We start from the raw sequence: 16,378 nt of genomic DNA on the forward strand, positions 1-16,378 counted from the left end.
AAATAAGATTTTAATTTATGAATAATTTGTAAAAATCCTAATGTGGCTATTAATGTCTTCTCATAACCACACGAGTTATCTAATCCACTATTTTGGATTAAACGAAATAAATTTTCCCAGAAAACACTTAGCATGGAGTATTCTTGAATATATTCAAAGAATAATCAGTTTCTCCAAGTTTTATATGATTAATTTAAGTTTAGAAAATTGCAAAACCAAAACCACATATATGTACGTATAATTTGGATTTAATATTTATATTTTTAATAAATAATATATTGTATATTATATTTCATATATGCATATATAAAATGCATATATTTATGTAGACATATAAAAGTACATATATAAATTTCATATATATATTTTATAATGTACAAATATCACACAATCCCTTGTATTGTAAATACTGAAGATTGAGTGTGTATTTTCCTTGCTAATAAGTCTTTTACTAATCGTTCATTTAATTATGAAATATTTTTCTACTTACATTTAGTTTAATAAAATTCTAAGAGTATCAACCCACATATTTAAACAGTAGAAAACAATGCAAGGTTTCTATTTTTCACTTCAAATCTGGCACACCTGTCATATCTTCCTTTTCCAAAGATCCACCTCTTAAAAGTTAAAGAATTCTTCCAAATAGCACAACCAAATGCAAAAACCCTGGTTTCAAGGGGGGGAGTTAAAAATATAATGGGACTAAAATATATATATTGGTTTTTGTCTTCATATATTTTCTAGCACCATAGCAAAATCCCCCCAAATCTAGAGAAATCAATACCCATGTGGTCTCAGAAAACAGTCTGAAAATCAAACAGGGAAGAACAGAAAAGTATCTCCACACATCATACTGTAGTTCAAACAATAGATATATAGAATACCACATCCAATAAAAATAGTCCTGTCATAATAATCATGATTTCTAAACAAACTCTTAGGAATCACAAGATCTTGAAATAGAGTATGTTATGTTCTGAAAGAAAGCTGATAGCCATTTAGTAAATAATAAGTGTCAGTATTTAATATAATAATTAAATTATTATACTCAGTAAAATAAAAATATCTAATAAAAGAAATAAAAGAAGACTAAAGAAATTCATGACCACTAAGGCAAATTCCACTGAAGGCACTTGAAGGAGTTCTTCAGACAGAATAAAAATTAGTCACATCAATGTTGTTATAGGAAAAAATAATCAAGCTATAACAGTAGTTATGTGAATGAGAAATAGAAAAACACAAAACATTAGGCAATAAATTAAAAGACAAGAGTTTATTTATGCCTTTCAATATCAATGTTGATGACAAATTGTTTCAATTCCCCTATCAAAATCAAGATTAGCAGAATAAATTTTAGACAGGAAACCACCTTTTTGCAGCCTCTTAGAAGTATATTCCAGCATCAAACATAGATTCTGTCTTACAGTGAATGGATGGGAAAAGTACTCCTATGGGATAGAATTAGGGAGTAAGCTGGTGCCACCCTATACTCCCAGACAAACTTAAACCATAGCTAGTGAGAAAAATAAGTTCCACAATGCTCGGAGGTAGTTTTTTATGTTAGTCTTGACTATTGTTAATTTTTCTTGCTCTTCAAAATGAAAACTTATAGAAGGGCTCCATGTTTCAATATTAAACAGGAGTGGAGCACATTTCTCTAGAAATCAAAAAGAAAGTGGGTGCTTTACACTAAATAAAGGAACAATTCATTCAGAGCATACCAGAATTTTAAATATATATGCTCCATAAAGTACATCTACTTTCATAAAATTCACAATAATAGGTATATTAACACTATGCGACATTAATAGAAAGCTTATTTCATAAGAAATTTAGAAAAATCTGAGTTAAATGAGATGAAAATCAAAAGTAGAACAGCAGAGATCCAGGGGCGCAGGCCTGGTGAAACTGCGCTAATGGTAGCCAGGTCTCAGAAAGGTCTGGGACTAGCACGTGGAAAGCTTGACACCCATGCATAAGTTCAGGGGAGCAAGAACTCCTCTATAGAGACTTGGATTCTACCCAGAGGGCCCATGCGTGTGGACCAAACACTCAGACCATCTGCCACCGGGAACAGTGGAGATCCAGGGACACAGGCAAGGTACATGGAAGAGACAGGAAACAATCACTGACAACAAGACCACATATAATCACAGACAACAAGATGGCAAGAGGAAAGCAAAATAACATACCCAATGGAAACAAAGACAACCTGGCAACACCAGAACCCAGCTCTCATATCACAAGAAATAGCAGAATGCCAAACACTGCAGAAAAGGAAGACTCAGACCTGAAATCATACCTCAAGATGATGATGGAGATCCTTAAAAAAGAACGGGAGGAAAAGCATAAATAAAGAGAAGATTTTAAAGAGGAAACAAGAAAAACACTCAAAGAAATCAAAGAACTAGATGGAAAGAGAACCAAAAGAGATGAAGGAATTGAAGGAGGAATTTAAAATGGAAATGGAAACAATAAAGAAAAAACTAAAAGAGACAACCCTGGAGGTAAAAAAAAAAAAAAAAAAAAAAAAAAAAAAAACCCTAAAACTGGAATCAGTAGTCACAGATGCAAGAGAAGCCAACAGACTACAAAAGATGGAAGAGAGAATCTCATGGGCTGAAGACAACATGGAAAACATAAACAAAACAGTCATAGAAGATGCAAAAGCCAAAAAGCTCCTAAGACAAAATATCTAGGAGATCCAGAACACAATGAGAAGACCAAACGTAGGAATAATAGGAATAGAAGAGGGCAAGGAATCTCAACTAAGAGGCACAGTAAATATCTTCAACAAAATCATAGAAGAAAACTTTCCTATCCTAAACAATGAGATGACCATGAGAATAAAAAAGCCTACAAAACTCCAAATAGAGTGGACCAGAAAAGAAATTCCCCCCGACCCATAATAGTCAAAAAGCTAAATGCCCAAAGCAAAGAAAGAATACTAAAAGCAGTAAGGGAAAAAGATCATGTAACATATAAAGGCAGACCAAGCAGAATCACACCTGACTTCTCAACAGAGACTATGAAAGCTACAAGATCCTGGACAGACATCATGCAGACCCTAAGAGAACACAAGTGTCAACCCAAGCTGCTATACCCAGCAAAACTCTCAATCACCATAAATGGAGAGACCAAGATATTCCAGGACAAAACTAAATTTACACAATATCTGACCACAAACCAAGCACTACAATGAATTATAGGTGGAAAACCCAATACAACAAGGGGAACTACATTCTAGTAAAAACAAGAAAATACCTAAGCAAGGAAACCAAAAGAAGAAAGACACACAGGCACAATTCAACCTCTAAAAGCAAAAATAGCAGGAAAAAGCAACCACTATTCCTTAATATCTGTTAACATAAATGAACTCAACTCCCAAATAAAATGATATAGGCTATCAGACTAGATACATAAACAGAATCAAGCATTGTACTGAATACAGGAAACTCATCTTCGTGACAAAGACAGACACTATCTCAGAGTAAAAGGTTGGGAAAAAACCTTCGAAGCAAATGGCCCCAAGAAGCAAGCTAGAGTGGCCATTCTAATATTGAATAAAGTAGATTTCCAACCAAAAGTGATAAAATATAAGGAAGGACACTTTTTACTCATTACAGGGAAAATCTGTAAAGAGAAACTCTCAATCCTTCACAAATATGCTCCAAATACAAAAGCACCCATATTCATGAAAGAAACCCTACTAATGCTAGAAAAATACATAGCACCCCACACAATAATAGTGGGAAACCACAACACCCAACTTTAATCAATGGACAGATCATGGAAAAGGTAACTGAACAAGGACACAGTGAAACTAGCAGAGGTTATGAAGCAAATGGAATTAATCAACATCTACAGAACATTTCATCCTAAAACAAAAGAATACACCTTCTTCACAGCACCTCATGGCACCTTCTCCAAAACTGACCATATAATCGGTCACAAAACAAGCCTCAAGAGATAAAAGAAGTTTGAAATACTCCCATGCATCCTATAAGATCACCATTGTCTAAGACTGGTTTTAATAACAACAAAGACAACAAAACGCCTATATACACATGGAAACTAAACAATGCTCTATTAAGCAATAGCATGATCAAAGAAGAAATAAAAAAAGGAAATGAGGATTTTCTAGAATTTAATGAAAATAAAAGCACAACATACCCAAACCTATGGGATGCAATGAAAGCAGCACAGAGAGAAAAACTCATAGCTCTGAGTTCTTCCAAAAACCAACTGGAGAGAGCATACACTAGCAACTCTACAGCACAGTTGAAAGCTCTAGAACAAAAGGAAGCAGATACACCCAAGAGGAATAGACGGCAAGCAATAATCAAACTCAGAGCAGAAATAGACCAAATAGAAACAAAAAGAACCATTGAAAGAATCAACAAAACCAAAAGTTGGTTCTTTGAGAAAATTAACAAGATTGATAAACCCTTAGCCAGACTAACTAGAGGGCAAAGAGAGAGTATCCAAATTAACAAAATCAGAAGGGAAAGTGGAGACACCAGCTGCTACTGACAAAATTCCAAAAAGCATCAGATCCTACTACAAAAGACTATACTCTACAAAGCTGGAAAATCTGGAGGAAATGGATGAATTCCTAGACAGATACCAAATGCTAAAGTTAAACCAGGACCAGTAAATCTTCTAAACAATTCCATAAAACTTAAAGAAATAGAAGCAGTCATCAAAAGCCTCCCAACCAAAAAAAGCCCAGGTCCAGGTATGTTCAGTACAGAATTCTATCAGACATTTATTGACAACCTAATACCAATACTCTCCAAACTATTCCACAAAATACAGTCAGACGGAACACTACCTAACTCATTTTTCTGCGGTCACAATAACCTTTGTTCCTAAACCACACAAAGACCCTACAAGGAAAAAGAACTTCAGACTAATCTCACTTATGAACATTGATGCAAAAATACTCAACAAAATCCTTGCAAATCAAATTTAAGAACACATCAAAACAATCATTCACCATGATCAAGTAGGCTTCATCCCTGCGATATAGGGATGGTTTAATACACAGAAATCCATCAGTAAAATCCACCATATAAACAAACACAAGAAAAAAACTACATGGTCATTTCACTAGATGCTGAGAAAGCATTTGACAAAACTCAACACACCTTCATGCTAAAAGTCTTGGAAAGAATAGGAATCCAAGGCCCATATCTAAACATAATAAAAGCAATATACAGCAAACCAACAGCCAACATCAAACTTAACGGTGAGAAACTTGAAGCAATCCCACTAAAATCAGGGACTAGACAAGGCTGCCCATGTTCCCCCTACTATTCCACATAGTACTGGAAATCCTGACCGAAGCAACTAGACAGCAAAAGGAAATCAAAAAGAAACAAATTAGAAAGAAAGAAGTAAAAATGTCACTGTTTGCAGGTGACATGAGAGTGTTTGTAAGTGACCCCAAAAATTCCTCCAGAGAACTCCTACAGCTGATAAACAAGTTCAGCAAAGTGGCTGGATATAAAATTAACTCAAACGAATCAGTAGCCTTTCTCTATTCAAAGGACAAACATGCAGAGAAAGAAATTAGGGAAAAGATTCTTTTCACATAGTCACAAACAATATGAAATACCATGGTGTGACTCTAACTAAGCAAGTGAAGGACCTGTATGACAAGAACTTCAAATCTCTAAAAAGGGAAATTGAGGAAGATCTCAGAAAATGGAATGATCTCTCATGCTCATGGATTGGAAGGACCAACATTGTAAAAATGGCCATCTTACCAAAAGCAATCTACAGATTCCATGCAATCCCCATCAAATTTCCAACCCAATTCTTCATAGAGTTGGAAAGAGCAATGTGCAATTCCATCTGGAATAATGAAAGACCTAGAATATCAAAATCCATCCTCAACAACAAGAAAACATCTGCATGAATCACCATCCCTAACCTCAAGCTATATTACAAGGAAATTGTGTTAAAAACTGCACGGTACTGTTACAAATTTGGCACCTCGATCAATGGAATAGAATAAAAGATCCAGCAGTGATCTGTCACATATATGGTCACTTGATTTTTGACAAAGGAGCTGTAAATATTTAATAGAAAAAGAACAACCTCTTCAACAAATGGTGTTGGTTCAACTGGATGCAGAAGAATGAAAACAGATCCTTTCTTATCTCCTTGTACAAAGCTCAAGTGCAAGTGGATCAAGGATCTCCACATTAAACCAGATACACTGAAACTATTAGAAGAGAAAGTAGAGAAAACCTTAGAACACATAGGCACAGGATAAAATTTCCTGAACAGAACATCAATGGCTCGTGCTCTAAGGTTAAATATCAACAAATGGGACTTAATGAGATTGAACATTTTCTGTAAGCCTAAGGACACTGTCAAGAAAACAAAATGGCAGCCAACAGATTGGGAAAAGATCTTTACCAACCCCACATCTGATAGAGGCTTAATATCCAAGGTATACAAAGAACTCAAGAAGTTAGACACCAAAGAATCAAAGAACCCTATAAAAATTGGGGTACATAGCTAAACAAAAAGTTCTCAATCAAGGAATATAAAATAGCTGAGAAGCATCTAAAGAAGTGCTGGACATCCTTAGCCATCAGGGAAATGCAAATCAAAACAACCCTGAGAATCCACCTCATACCAGTCAGAATGGCTAAGATCAAATTTCAGATGACAGCAGATGCTGTCGAGGTTGTGGAGAAAGAGGAACACTTCTCCACTGTAGGTGGGGTTGTAAACTGGTACAACCACTCTGGAAATCAGTCCTATGTTCCTCAGAAAATTAGACATAGTACTACCTGTAGACCCAGTTATTCCACTCTGGGCATATACTCTAGAGACCCTACGAAATACAACAAAGACACATGTCCCACAATATTCATAGCAGTCCTATTTATAATAGCCAGAAGCTGGAAAGAACCCAGATGTCCTTCAGTAGATGAATGGATAAAAAAAATCTGGGGTGTATTTACACATTGGAGTACTACTACTCAGCTATCAGAAACAATGACTTTATGAAATTCTTAAGAAAATGGATGCATCTAGAGAATATCATCCTGAGTGAGGTCACCCAGTCACAAAAGAACTGACATAATATGCAGTCACTGATAACTGGAAAGTAACCCCTAGAAAGCTATGAACACCGCAGAAACAACTTACAGACTATATGAAGTTCAAGAAAATCAAAGGCAAGAAAAAAAAAGAAAAATCATTATGTTTAATCTTTACACACCAAGAAAACTTTGACTATTTCCAGGTTACATCTTGTTTTACATGTACTTTATGTACATTGTAACTAGGAAGATTTTAAGTCATACTATCAAATCTTTTATAAAATCAGGTACTGACAACAATGTATTCATATACTTTTATGCAAAAATGCTTTTAAAATCTGTACATCTATCTTTGTTTTTTAAAATAAAGTTGTTCAATTAAAAAATAATTTATTAAAGCAAATAAAAGAAAGAAAATCAAATGATACGAAAGACATTTATACATTATCCCACCCAAACACTGCAGAATACATACTTTTCTGAGAAGCCTACATGTATTTTCCAAAACCAACCATTTAATTAGACACAAATCAAATTTAACAAACAAAGGAAAATTGAAATAACTTCTTCTATTCTATCTCAGAATAGAATGGAATGAAACTAAAAATCAATAAGAAAAAATAAAATACAGTAAATTTGTACACACTGAGCAGTACTTACTAATGATGAGGGGGTCATTGAAATAATCTATAAGAAAATTAAAATTTCACAGAATCAAATAAATATAAAAACACAACATTCCAAACTTCTACGATTCAATGACTAGGTTCTAAAATAAAACGTTATAGCTGTAAGTGCCTCCATTACAAAAGCATAGAGATTTCAAATAAAATAACAATTCACCTTATTATCTTGATAATAAAAATAAAAATCAAAACTGATATCAAAAAGCAGAAGTACTTAAGGTTAGGAAAAATTAAAGAAATACAAATTTTAAAAATATGATTGAACAAATTTTTATCCAAGTAAATAAAGGGAAGAAATAAAGACCTATTGATTAAATTAAAGGTGCTAAGAACAACAGATATCAATGTCAGAAAATTATTAGAGCATCCCTTAAACCATACATCATTAATATAAAAATCTAAACAGAAAGAATATATATCTACATGCTTATGATCTACCAAATTCAAACCCAGAATAAAAACAATATAAACATATACATATATATATATATATATATATATATATATATATATATATATATATATATAATGCACGTAATGAGAATTAAGCATTAATATAAATTCTTCTAACCACCAAAGAAAAATAAATCAAGCCCAAGTAGATAATTAATACCAGTGCTCAAGCTAGGCAAAATAAGTTAATGTACCAATAATTTTTGTAAAACCATTATTATCCTAAATGCAAAAACTGGTAAATACACAAACAGGAAGATAAGTATATACCATGAACATAAAAGAAATATTTTCAATAAAATAGTTATAAATTAAATTCTAGAGGATATCATTAAACTGTTCATCATACCAAGTTGGCTTCATTCTAGAGATGCTGGTATGGTTAGACGTATGTAATTTAATACATGTAATGTACCATATAAATAAACATCAAAGCTGAAATGCACTTGACAAAAACCCAACATCCTTCACGCTAAAATACTTTAAGAGACTAGGAATAAAAGAAGCATATCTCAACAGAACAAAGGGTACATATGTCAAACGTATAGACACCATTATACCAAATGGGAAAGATATTTCTACGAAAAAGGGAAAACACAAAAGTCCCCCTTTTCTCTCCTCTTATACAACAGGTTACTAGAAATCTTGGCTACAGTGACAAGATAAGAGAAACAAACAAAACAAATACAACTAAAAAGAAAAGAAATTAATATTATCCCCCACATGCCATGATGGGATTTTATACACAAGGGATACTAAGGACTGGAACATGAAAGTCTTTAAATACTTTGAGCAAGTGGAAAAAATACAAAATTGACACTCAAAAATTAGTAGCCTTCCTAGGTACCAATAACAAACACACCAAGAAATAAGTCAGGAAAATAATCCTATTCACAGTTGCTTCCAAAACAGATGTGGAAAATTCCTGAGCAGGGAAGTAAAAGATAACTACAAGGGAAACTTTCTATTACTGTAAAAAGATGTCATGATCTCAGCAACTCTTATAAAGGAAACTGCTTAACTGAGCCTGGCTTATCGCTTCAGAAGGTTAGCAATGTGAAGCTTTACATCTGGATCAGTATGAAGAGAGAGTTATTGGGTCTAGTTTGAGCATTCATAACCCCAATGCCCATCCCCAGCGACACACCTTCTTTAACAAGGCTATATACCCCAATCCCTGTCAAGTGGTACCACCCCTTAATACATGAGACTATAGGGCCCATTTCTATTCAACTCACCACACAAACCTTGAATAAAAATCACTGGGAAATGGAAAGACTTCCCATGTTCATGCATTAGATGATTTAATATTGTGAAAATGGTTATACTACCAAAAAATCTATAGATTTGAGTTCAATACCAACAAAAATTTAATATCATTTTTTCAAAGAAACAAAAATCTTAAAATTTGTGGAAACACAAAGACTTCTCAGATAATTAAATAATCATGCTCAAAACAATACTAGAGGTATCACTATTCCTGATTTCAGATTATATTAACATCATAGTAAAAAAAACTTAACATGGTTCTGCCACAAAACAACAAATAGATCAGTAAAGTAGAACAGAAAATCAATATAAAAACTCATATAGAGATAGCCACTTATTTTTACAAATGCCAAAAATATACACTGGAACAAAGGCATCCTCTTCAATAAACACTGGTAAAAAAAATTAAACATCCACATATAAAATGAAACAAAATTGTTATATACTACTATGCACAAGATCAATTCCAAATGAGTCAAAGTTCTTAATGTAAGATCCCAAACTATGTAACTATTAGAGGAAAATCTAAGCAAAACATTTGAAGATATTATTAGAAGCCAAATTTTTCTTGCATAGGACTCTAGTCTCTCAAGGAATTATGTCAGTAAGTGGGATGCCATTGTGAGGCAATTGGTGGGTGGTGAAGAAAACCCTGATTCTTGGTTAAGATAAATGAAGCCCTGGGAACAGTAAGTGAGATGGTAGGAAGTTTCCTAGTCTCCAGACAATCAGTCCTCTTCATACAGCCATAAGAACTATGGCTACCTTCTCCGACCAGCAGAAAAGGAGTGACGACACAGCGTTCTTCTCAAAGCGGTTTATTCAGGAACCTTACAGCATGCCAGTGAAATTCTTTCTGTCACCTTTTTGTCTCTCTTTCTCTTTCTTTCTTTCTTTTTTTTTTTTTTTGTTTTCTCCACCCCCAAGTGCGGTCCCTTTATCCTCTCTCAACTCCACCTCCTCAGTCCATGTTGCGTGGCTGCAGTTCATAGGTACGCATCATCTGGCCTAATCTCCTGTCATGGGTGCACCTGCACAGCTCGCATGGTGGGAGTGGCTAATCTCCAGGGCAGGAGGAAATAAGGTGCTAGTCACAAGACTAGGCCAGAATCCCAAGTGTCATCTTGGGACTGCCACCACACCCGCTCTGGGTATCAGCCACGCCCCAAGTCCCTCCTCCACAGGTAGACATGACCAAAGGTCACATAAGCTCCGGGCAGAAGCAGGGCAACCTCCAAATATGTAGAGAAGGTCTTCCCATATATATATGGAGGGAGGTGAGTGCTCAAGAGTAGAGGTGTGCAAAAATCATTCTGCTGAGAGCTTCTGTCATAAAAGCTGTTAACACAGCTATTTGGGAAGAGATTTCCTGTCCTGAAGGTTCTTGCACCCAGCCCCAAAGCCTCTCACTGGGTCAGTTCAACCTGGCCCGGCACCTCATGGCAGCGGTGAACAGGAGCAAGCTGGACCAAGCAGGGGAAGTGGCAGACTTGATTCCCCCTTCCCTGCTCTTGCCTGAACCCATGTGCCCAACAGGACCCTGCAGTGCAGGCGGCGGAAGATACTCTCATCTCTGACCAGAGCTTTGTATGGGGCTTCTGGACAAAGCCTGGCCAAAAGTCCCACGTGACATGAAACTAAAGATCTTCAACACAGCAAAGAAAGTTGCTAATAAATATAGAATGGGAAAAAATTTTTTTTCAGCTACACATCTGACAGAAGATTAATTAACTAAATATACAAATAAGTCAATAAAATAAACAGGAGCATCAAGGAACAATATCAAAGCACTAATGAAATAGTCTTAAAACAGGAAATAAAAATGACCATTAAACACACAAAATATAACCAAACTCACTGGCCATCGGATTCCATCTTATTCCAGTCAAAGTGAGACTTAGTACAGAGAAGTTTCTCAACAGCTAAAAGGAGATCTACAATATGACCCAGCTGTGCTGGTCCTAGGTGTTTATATAAAGGATTCCACAGTAAGACATCAGTAAAACTTGCAAATAATGTAGCTATTCAAAATAGCTAACTTTTGAAGCAAAGTATGGGTCCCAAAACGAAGGATACTTTGGTGTTTGTTTGTTCATTTTGGTTATAAAGAACAAAGTTATGTCAGTTGCATAAAAATATATATACAAGTTTAAGTAATTATATTTGTCTCAGGAAGTCTAATATTGTGTATTTTCATTATACATCTGCAGATCTTCTATAGGTACACAAAATCATGTATACATACATGACATTTAAGTAGAAGCAAGACTGTCTTGGGAACAAAGAGAACTAACAGGAGGTAGAAGCATGAAAACAAGGAGTATGTGAGGCACAATATACAAATTTACATTTGTATGAAATTCCCTTATGAAACACAGTATCATACATGATTAAATATATACAATAATTATATGCAACAAAATAATCTTAATAGATACATTTTCAAAATCATCAGTAAATAGAAAGAACAAGATTTTAATAGACCTCCAATTTTTCATTCCATTAATGAATTTCAAGAACAAAAATATTGATCCAGTAGCTTTCTGGGGGTGGAGCAAAATATGAAAGAAAGATAACCAAGTGTTCTAGATGGGAGCTTCCTGAAAGCTTATGTACTGCCCTCCCTGTGCCTCTTGACTCTTACTTAGGAGTTCAGGTACCTGTTTTCTGTGTGGTGGAATAATACATTTGACAACGCCCTCTGAGCTGAGTCATTAATAGATTTGTTCACCTTAGCTGCTAAGGTGAAAGTCAAGTCCCTTGATGCATTCATGGGCTCTCAAACAATTGTTTGAATTTGGCATTGATTAATATGCCATTAAAAACATTCTTTTTTTTTTCTTGGCACTGCATGATATTATATCCTTTGATTTTTTTTTCAGAACTTCTTAGTAATTTAAACTGTTTGAAAATAATGTGCAATGATATATAAGGCAGAAATCAAAACTAAATCTGATATAACTCGATGTATTCCAGAGCACAATTTATTTTCTCACCAATACATCAGAGTTGTGAATCAGGAGGTGCCCTTATTATGGTGACAGAATTTCTATCACAGCCTGTGTTACAAGGCACAGAAAATATTTTTGACATGTGTTCTTTGCTCCTGTGGGAGAGACCTTGCCCTGTATAGTAATGAACCAGAAACTCTAGAAATCCTACAGTAGAGAAGTCAGAGAAAACAATGTAATAGTGAATCGTTTGTTCTTAGGAAACAAAAGAAAGGAATTTGTAATAGAGTTGATGAATGGTTTCCAAATACTTAAACAGAATCCTCCATTTTGTGTTCCATAAATCACCCCATCTTTATATTCAGAGCCCCCACAGAAGGCTCTACTCACAAAGGACTGTTGTAAAGGTCAACTGTGAGTATAAACACTGAGAATTTATGACACATGTTTATGCTTTTTTCACAAAGAAGCAAAAATGGGAATAAGTCATTTTATCTCTGTATTTTGTCATGAGCATCACAAGGTAATATTGGCGTTCATGTATGCATGCCCACACTTGAGATCGAGACAATGGCAGCAACTTTTTATGGACAACACACACTTGGGCAGCTTCTTATTCCCACTGAAGGAAGAGAAAGGCAGACCTACACAAGCAGCAGTCTGCCTTTTGTCTCAAGGAAAACTTCCTTTCATTTTTAACTGGTCTTTAATTGTAGAGGGACAGCAACCCATACTGTCACAGGTCAAAGTCCAGACATGTTGAGTAGTAGGTTAAGTTCAAATCAGTCAGCATTCAGTAGCTGGACAAGTAATCAGGCATCCATAATTCCATCCAAGATAAAGAAATAGAGAGACAATGCAGAAAATGCTTATCATATTGTTTGTGTTGTACAATGTTATATATTTTATATTTATTAATAAGGTGAATAGATTTATGGATCTTACTATAAACACAACTGACAACATAATTCTTCTAATGACTGAATTTTGACACACATTCATCCACTTTTCCATTTCTAAAAAATATATATATATATATATAGAGAGAGAGAGAGAGTTTACCTAAACATACAATTGTTTTATTTCAAGTGTCACCAGTTTTTAAGTAGATGATACAAGTATGATTCTCAAGATCATAGAAAGTTAAAGACTGGCTTTTAAATAGCGCATAAATACTTTGAATTGCACTCATGTCTCATGTTGATCACTGTTTGCTGGCATTGTGTGCTCATCCACCTTTGCAAAGGAAACACAAACAGAAAGAAAAGCAGATACTGTTTCATTATGAGCACTTGAAAATTATTTTCAGTCTGAGCCTAAATAATGAAGTGATGATGATCTGGATATTTTATAACTATAAGAAACGGAAGTGGTACATGAAAATTTTAGCACTGTGGCCTCAATTTCTCCCTAAACATGCAATCAGAGCCATCTGGGATGGACAGAGGAATAAAGTCTATTTTCAGAATGGACACTCAACATAAATGGTATTATGTTTAACTCCAGTCTTCTAGACTGTCTAGACTGATCAGTGTGAATGAGGTGAATATGCAGACCATAGGCCACTATATCTGTATGTGCAATGGATGCAAACCATCTATTTAAATAGTCCTTCTCTCCAGGTTTTCATCTGACTTTTGATGCATAGGTAGTTTTACCTACAAATTATCGAAGCAAAGTTGTAGAGGGAAAAAAATTTTCTAGGCTTGGATGAACTTGAATAGATGGATGCATAGCATGACTGGCCATACAAAGCTTGGCCTAAGATGGCTGGCTTGGCAGACAATGGCATTCTAAGTTCAGTATATCATAAATCTGATCTACAACTGTAATTTGTTTTTTCGAAGTGGGTGAAGATATGCCAAAGGAGCAAGAACAGTTTCTTTTTCTATGCTCCACGAGAAAGCCTCCAGTTGTACTGTACAAGTTGCAGTGCAACCTTTTGCCTCTTTCCTGGGCTTATATTTCTCATGTGAGTGCTTCAGAGCCAACAAAAAGAAAATGTGGAGAAATTCTTTCTGTGTTTGCTCTTGAGAATCACACTTTTTTGAAATTTCCAAGTCTTTAACTTGTGTCTCCACTGATTTCACAGACCAGGGAAGTGAAGTGAGATTCTGTTTCTTTCGGGGCTTTCATGGCAGATCTGTTGTATGGGACAGGTACAGTATTACAGCTATTAATCCACCGTGGAACCAAGCAGCACACATCGCCCGGAATTATCCTCTATAGACAGACCGATGGAAGCATAGCACACATACTGACTGGTTTCTAAACTTGTCCAGACATCCAATAATACAGTCTCTTTCCTAAATGACAAATTGACATGGGGAAATACATGAAAATGTTAAAGACATTCATTTAAAATTATGGCAAGGAATTAAATTTGTGACACACCTGGGATAGATAAATATTTCTACTTACCAGGCTACAGAGAGCTGTCAGATGGTATTGTTATGTGTGTTCTCTGTGATGACCTTTAAGGGTCTAACTTGGTCCAGAGGCACTGGGGATCACAACTAATGATGTGACTTTCTTGTGACATTTTCTGTCAGTTTTCTATCTGAAGCATAGGCATGAAGAAATCAGTTTCCTCTCTAATAGAGCTCCTGCATGATAACTTTATCTGTTGAAGTAAGAACATCTTGTAAACAATAGCTTTTGAGGAAAAAAATGAGGGGTAATATTTTAATGCAGTTTTTTAAAATAGTAGTTCAAATATAAAGAAACTATCTGCCTTTCAGTTAGGCTTGCTATAGTGACTTTCTTTTTTATTTAGGCACCTAATTATGATCTAATTAGGATCTAATAAAAGCAATTTCAACTCACATATGTTAGAAAATGGTACCCTCCCAAAAAGGTTTTCTGATCGTACTTTATTGAAAAGTAGTGGCAAATAGTTATCAGTTTAAAAAAATGGAAACTCAAAATTATGTAAGGGGTACATCATTCTTAACCAAGCATCACAAATAAACAATGCCATTCTTTATAGCCAAAGAGTTATTTGTAGAAGTATTATCAGCACATACAAGTTTTATTAAGAGTTCTTTCCTTTATTTTACTTCAGAGTTTTCAAAGCAATCATGTTAGAATTAAAAATAACAGAAACTTTCAGAATTAAGTGTGTTAACATTTAAATATTAACTGCCCCTTTCAATTCATAATTAACCTAATATCAGATGAATTCATTTTCAGTGCTTCGAGTTTCTATGAGGTCACCTGCATTATGTATATTAAAATCATAAATATTCTTATCCCTGAAGTCTTTTATAATAGTTTTGCTAAGTATTTTCCAAAACCTCATAACCCCTGTCCTTCATTCAAAACACTCAAACCCTATCATCCCACACAAAATTCAATTACTTTCAAACCAAAAGAAAGAAAGAAATTAAATAAAATAGGTTTTGTCAAGTTATTCTAAATAAAGGGCAAAAAAAAAAAAAAAAAAAAAAAAAAAACATGACTACTTCAACATAGCCATTATCCAAAGATTTTTTTTAATACTTTACAAATGTAAAAAAATACAAGAGTAGGTGGGAGAGACATTGAGAAAAAAAATCAACTGAAGATCTTTCTGATGGTAGACAGTAGAGTGCAGATGACCAGATCAAGTGTATACACATCGCTGATTCACATATACATTTTTATTTATCTTAAAGTCTGTATTTTAATTACAACTGTTCTCCCCTCCCATCTCCCCACTTCCAAATTCTCCCATATAGCCCTACACAGCTACCTTCAATGTGTGGTCTCTTTTCACATCAACTAGTATTGAGTGCATATATGTATTTGTATAGACACATATACTCCAAATATAACCTGTCAAGTCCAAAAAATGTTACCTGCATTTTGTTATGTGTACATTCAGGGCTGTTCTTTTGGCGTTAGACAACCAATTGGTATGTCCATCTCTGTGAAAGGACACTTCTTCAACTCCCAACTTTACTCAGTTGCCTAT

The sequence above is a fragment of the Micromys minutus genome, assembly GCF_963924665.1.
Source record: "Micromys minutus genome assembly, chromosome: 8".
Lineage (NCBI taxonomy): Eukaryota > Metazoa > Chordata > Mammalia > Rodentia > Muridae > Micromys > Micromys minutus.